We start from the raw sequence: 7,052 nt of genomic DNA on the forward strand, positions 1-7,052 counted from the left end.
TGAGCCACCCAGGCGTCTGTGTGACCTCAGACCGGAGGTTCGCCGGAGATGTGCAAAAAAACTGGGTTGACACTGAAACCGAGTAACCTGTAAACAGGCCACGCAAATATCCTCCTCTTACCGTAGCCCTTGCCCCGACCCCTCCCACCTCCACCAACCACCCTTTGTCCTGAGAGCGGTTCTGACGGACGAAGCGACAAAGTGGAGATCGGTGACGAAAACGGTGGCCCAAGCTGCCAAATGGGCACCTTGGATTCTCATTAACTGAGGGCAGCCTGCCCTTGAAACAACGCTGAACTCTGTAATGACCCAGTACTTACGTTGATTGAAACAGGAGTGAGGGTCATATTTTTCTTACGTTAATAGTAGAGCTACTGTAGTAAGGATCTCTAAGCAGGATTCCGGCAGCTTCCTAAGAGCTATTCAAACGACTTTTTTCAAGCATCATTATCTTCTTTTGAAGTACCCAGAGAAACTCTCCCTGATGAAAAGTATATATATAGTGTGTGTCTTTGAAAAACTTATTGGAGCGTCAAATCCTTACACAAAATGCCTTCATTGTTACACAATTGACAGCAACATCCCCGTAGGAAAAAGGAAGCAGTCCCCTGTCACAATTTATTCACCTGTATCCAGAGCCCTACTCTCACAAGGAGCACTCCTTTAAAACAGACAACAAAAATCTCCTTGTTCCCTAAACAATACAGACTTGACCTATTTACTATTGTGACTATTTTCTAGGACTAGGGTTAGGAATACTTCTGTTCCTGCGGAGTGTTAGCTAAATATCTGAAACTTTATTAAACCATTTAAGAAAGAAGAGAATACAGAATAAACGGCTCTTAAAATTACAGGAAGGACTGAGGCAATTGGCTTTTCAAATTAACTACCAGGACACAGCCATTAAGCACTAGGAGAGCAGGGTCTAAGGACCTGCAAACTTTTAGAGACCTAGCAAAATTTTTAGCCCTGGGGGGAAAATGGATGGACTCCAAAACACTAATAGATATTAATGTATATTTAATTAATATTTTCTGTTAAAAGATAATATATCAACTGCAACTCATCTCAAGAGATACATAGCTGTACATGGGTATGTTTTTATGTGATATGATGCTTAGGGACCCGGAGGGTCTAAAACAGTCCTAATTAGTTTACCTCCTAATATTTGTGAACAAACACTGAGTTGCATGAATAGAGATATTTTATTTAGTATTACCATAACAAAAGATTCTTTTAAAAATGACACTGGACTTCCCTGGTGGCACAGTGGTTAAGAATCCGCCTGCTAATGCAGGGGACACGGGTTCGATCCCTCATCCGGGAAGATCCCACATGCCGCAGAGCAACTAAGCCCATGCACCACAACTACTGAGCCTGTGCTCTAGAGTCCATGAGCCACAACTACTGAGCCCGCGTGCCACGACTACTGAAGCCCATGCGCCTAGAGCCCATGCTCCGCAACAAGAGAAGCCACTGCAATGAGAAGCCCACTCACTGCAACAAAGAGTAGTCCCTGCTCTCCGCAACTAGAGAGAAAACCCGCACGCAGCAATGAAGACCCAACGCAGGCAAAAATAAATAAATAGATGAATAATAAATAAAAATAACACTAATATAAACGCTCTAAATCGAGCCTTTTTCACGCTCATAAATTGAGAAAACTCTGTTAGGTGGCAGCTCACTATTAGGTATCAAGGATTCCTATGATTTAGTAACTTTACTTGTAGGAATTTATCCTTCAAATGTATTCCTGTCTGTGTGTGAGGATGAATAAGGATGTTCTTTGTACCTATTTTTGCTATTTTTAATAGCAAAAGAATGAAAAACAGCTTACTTATCCATCCATAAGAGACTGGTCAGTGTGTTATTGATACAGTTCTGTGACGGCTTCAGTATAGCTGAGAAGCAGGTGAGATTGATCTGAGTTGGTATGTCATGATCACTAATTTCTGAGACAGCAAAGCAAGGTGCAAAGCAATGTATATGTTATGCTCCTACTTTTTCAAAAGAGTATATACCATGTTGTGTTATTTTTAGAGGAACATATATGATTTAATGTGTATAAAAATCATTCTGGGGGAATTCCCTGGTGGTCCAGTGGGTGAGACACTGTGCTCCCAATGCAGGGAGCCTGGGTTCGATCCCTGGTTGGGGAACTAGATCCCACATGCATGCCACAACTAAAGATCCCACGTGCCGCAACTAAGACACAGCACAACCAAAATAGATAAATAAATATATATATATATATATATATATACATATTTTTATACAGCAGGCTCTTATTAGTTATCTAGTTTATACATGTTAGTGTATATATGCCAATCCCAACCTCCCAATTCATACCACCACCACAACCACCACCACCACCACTTTCCCCCCTTGGTGTCCATACGTTTCTTCTCTACATCTGTGTCTCTATTTCTGCCCTGCAAACTGGTTCATCTGTACCATTTTTCTAGTTTCCACATACATGCGTTAATATATTTGTTTTCCTCTTTCTGACTTACTTCACTCTGTATGACAGTCTCTATATCTACAAATGACCCAATTTCCTTCCTTTTTATGGCTGAGTAATATTCCATTGTATATATGTACCACACCTTCTTTATCCATTCGTCTGTCGATGGGCATTTAGGTTGCTTCCATGACGTGGCTATTGTAAATAGTGCTGCACTGAACATTGGGGTGCATGTGTCTTTTTGAATTATGGTTTTCTCTGGGTATATGCCCAGTAGTGGGATTGCTGGGTTGTATGGTAGTTCTATTTTTAGTTTTTTAAGGAACCTCCATACTGTTCTCCATAGTGGCTGTATCAATTTACATTCCCACAAACAGTGCAAGAGGTTCCCCTTTCTCCACACCCTCTCCAGCATTCGTTGTTTGTAGATTTTCTGAATGCCCATTCTAACTGGTGTGCAGTGATACCTCGTTGTAGTTTTAATTTGCATTTCTCTAATAATTAGTGATGTTGAGCAGCTTTTCATGTGCTACTTGGCAATTTGTATGTCTTCTTTGGAGAAATGTCTGTTTAGGTCTTCTGCCCATTTTTGGATTGGGTTGTCTGTTTTTTTAATATTGAGCTGCATGAGCTGTTTATATATTTTGCAGATTAATCCTTTGTCCGTTGATTCGTTTGCAAATATTTTCTCCCTTTCTGAGGGTTGTCTTTTCATCTTGTTTGTAGTTTTCTTTGCTTTGCAAAAGCTTTTAAGTTTCAGTAGGTCCCATTTGTTTATTTTTGCTTTTATTTCCATTACTCTAGGAGGTGGATCAAAAAAGATCTTGCTGTGATTTATGTCAAAGAGTGTTCTTCCTATGTTTTCCTCTAAGAGTTTTAGAGTGTCCGGTCTTCCATTTAGGTCTCTAATCCATTTTGAGTTTATTGTTGTGTATGGTGTTAGGGAGTGTTCTAATTTCATTCTTTCTTTTTTTTAAGAAAAATTTATTTATTTGTTTATTTATTTTTGGCTGTGTTGGGTCTTCGTTGCTGTGCACAGGCTTTCTCTATTTGCGGTGAGCGGGGGCTACTCTTCGTTATGGTGCTCAGGCTTCTCATTGCAGTAGATTCTCTTATTGTGGAGCACAGGCTCTAGGCACGCAGGCTTCAGTACTTGTGGCATGCAGGCTTGGTAGTTGTGGCTCGTGGGCTTTTAGAGCGCAGGCTCAGTAGTTGTGGCACATGGGCTTAGTTGCTCCATGGCATGTGGGATCTTCCTGGACCATGGCTCGAACCCATGTTCCCTGCATTGGCAGGTGGATTCTTAACCACTGCGCCACCAGGGAAGTCCCTAATTTCATTCTTTTACGTGTAGCTGTCCACTTTTCCCAGCACCACTTATTGAAGAGACTGTCTTTTCTCCATTGTATATCTTTGCCTCCTTTGTCATAGATTAGTTGACCATAGGTGCGTGGGTTTATCTCTGGGCTTTCTATCTTGTTCCCTTGATCTATGTTTCTGTTTTTGTGCCAGTACCATATTGTCTTGATTGCTGTAGCTTTGTAGTATAGTCTGAAGTCAGGGAGTCTGATTCCTCCAGCTCTGCTTTTTTCCCTCAAGATTGCTTTGGCTATTCGGGGTCTTTTGTGTCTCCATACAAATTTTAAGATTTTTTGTTCTAGTTCTGTAAAAAATGTCACTGGTAATTTGATAAGGATTGCATTGAATCTGTAGATTGCTTTGGGTAGTATAGTCATTTTCACAAGACGGATTATTCCAATCCAAGAACATGGTATGTCTCTCCATCTGTTTGTGTCATCTTTGATTTCTTTCATCAGTGTCTTATTGTTTTTTGAATACAGGTCTTTTACCTCCTGAGGTAGGTTTATTCCTAGATATTTTATTCTTTTTGTTGCAATGGTGAATGGGATTGTTTCCTTAATTTCTCTTTCTGATCTTTCATTGTTAGTGTATAGGAATGCAAGAGATTTCTGTGCATTAATTTTGTATCCTGCAACTTTACCAAATTCATTAATTACCTCTAGCAGTTTTCTGGTGGCAGTTTTAGGATTCTCTATGTATAGTATCGTGTCATCTGCAAACAGTGACAGTTTTACTTCTTCTTTTCCAATTTGTATTCCTTTTATTTCTTTTTCTTCTCTGATTGCCATGGCTAGGACTTCCAAAACTATATTGAATTAAAGTGGTGAGAGTGGACATCCTTGTCTTGTTCCTGATCTTAGAGGAAACGCTTTCAGTTTTTCACCATTGAGAATGATGTTTGCTATGGGTTTGTCGTATATGGCCTTTATTATGTTGAGCTAGGTTCTCTCTATGCCCAATTTCTGGAGAGTTTTTATCATAAATAGGTGTTGAATTTTGTCAAAAGCTTTTTCTGCATCTATTGAGATGATCCTATGGTTTTTCTTCTTCAGTTTGTTAATATGATGTACCACATTGATTGATTTGCATATATTGAAGAATCCTTGCATCCCTGGGATAAATCCCACTTGATCATGGTGTATGATCCTTTTAATGTGTTGTTGGATTCTGTTTGCTAGTATTTTGTTGAGGATTTTTGCTTCTATATTCATCAGTGATATTGGTCTGTAGTTTTCTTTTTTTGCAGTATCTTTGTCTGATTTTGGTATCAGGGTGATGATGGCCTCATAGAATGAGTTTGGGAGTGTTCCTTCCTCTGCAATTTTTTGGAAGAGTTTGAGAAGAATGGGCGTTAGCTCTTCTCTAAATTTTTAATAGAATTCACCTGTGAAGCCATCTGGTCCTGGACTTTTGTTTGTTGGAAGACTTTTATTCACAGTTTCAATTTCATTACTTGTGATTGGTCTGTTCATATTTTCTACTTCTTCCTGTTTCAGTCTTGGAAGGTTATACCTTTCTAAGAATTTGTCCATTACTTCCAGGTTGTTCATTTTATTGGCATAGACTTGCTTGTAGTGGTCTCTTAGGATGCTTTGTATTTCTGTTGTGTCTGTTGTAACTTCTCCTTTTTCGTTTCTAATTTTATTGATTTGAGTTCTCTCCCTCCTTTTCTTGATGAGTCTGGCTAAAGGTTTTTCAATTTTGTTTATCTTCTCAAAGAACCAGCTTTTAGTTTTATTCATCTTTGCTATTGTTTTCTTTGTTTCTATTTCATTTATTTCTGCTCTGATCTTTATGATTTCTTTCCTTCTACTAACTTTGAGTTTTGTTCATTCTTCTTTCTCTAGTTCCTTTAAGTGTAAGGTTAGATTGTTTATTTGAGATTTTTCTTGTTTCTTGAGGTAGGCTTGTATTGCTATAAACTTCCCTCTTAGAACTGCTTTTGCTGCATCCCATAGGTTTTGGATCATTGTGTTTTCGTTGTAATTTGTCTCTAAGTATTTTTTGATTTCCTCTTTGATTTCTTCAGTGATCTCTTGCTTATTTAGTAACATATTGTTCAGCCTCCATGTGTTTATGTTTTTTACATTTTTTTCCCTGTAATTGATTTCTAATCTCATAGTGCTGTGGTCAGAAAAGATGCTTGATATGATTTCAATTTTCTTAAATTTTCCGAGGCTTGATTTTTGACCCAAGATGTGATCTATCCTGGAGACTGTTCCATGCACACTTGAGAAGAAAGTGTAATCTGCTGTTTTTGGATGGAATGTCCTATAAATATCAATTAAATCTATCTGGTCTATTGTGTCATTTAAAGCTTGTGTTTCCTTATTAATTTTCTGTCTGGATGATCTGTCCATTGGTGTAAGTGAGGTGTTAAGGTCCCCCACTATTATTGTGTTACTGTTGATTTCCTCTTTTATAGCTTTTAGCCATTGCCTTATGTATTGAGGTGCTCCTATGTTGGGTGATTATATATTTATAATTGCTATATCTTCTTCTTGGGTTGATCCCTTGATCATTATGTATGTCCTTCCTTGTCTCTTGTAACATTCTTTATTTTAAAGTCTATTTTATCTGATATGAGTATTGCTACTCCAGCTTTCTTTTGATTTCCATTTGCATGGAATATCTTTTTCCATCCCCTCACTTTCAGTCTGTATGTGTCCCTAGGTCTGAAGTGGGTCTCTTGTAGACAACATATATATGGGTCTTGCTTTTGTATCCATTCAGCGAGCCTGTGTCTTTTGGTTGGAGCATTTAATCCATTCATGTTTAAGGTAATTATTGATATGTATGTTCCTATTACCGTTCTGTTAATTGTTTTGGGTTTGTTTTTGTAGGTCCTTTTCTCCTCTTGTGTTTCCCACTTAGAGAAGTTCCTTTAGCATTTGTTGTAAAGCTGGTTTGGTGGTGCTGAATTCTCTTAGCTTTTGCTTGTCTGTAAAGCTTTTGATTTCTCCATCGAATCTGAATGAGATCCTTGCTGGCTAGAGTTATCTTGGTTGTAGGTTCTTCCCTTTCATCACTTTAAGTATAGCCTGCCACTCCCTTCTGGCTTGTAGAGTTTCTGCTGAGAAATCAGCTGTTAACCTTATGGGAGTTCCCTTGTGTATTGTTTGTCATTTTTCCCTTGCTGCTTTCAATAATTTTTCTTTGTCTTTAATTTTTGTCAGTTTGATTACTATGTGTCTCAGTGTGTTTCTCCTTGTGTTTATCCTGTATG

This window comes from Eubalaena glacialis, chromosome 3 (genome assembly GCF_028564815.1).
Source record: "Eubalaena glacialis isolate mEubGla1 chromosome 3, mEubGla1.1.hap2.+ XY, whole genome shotgun sequence".
NCBI lineage: Eukaryota > Metazoa > Chordata > Mammalia > Artiodactyla > Balaenidae > Eubalaena > Eubalaena glacialis.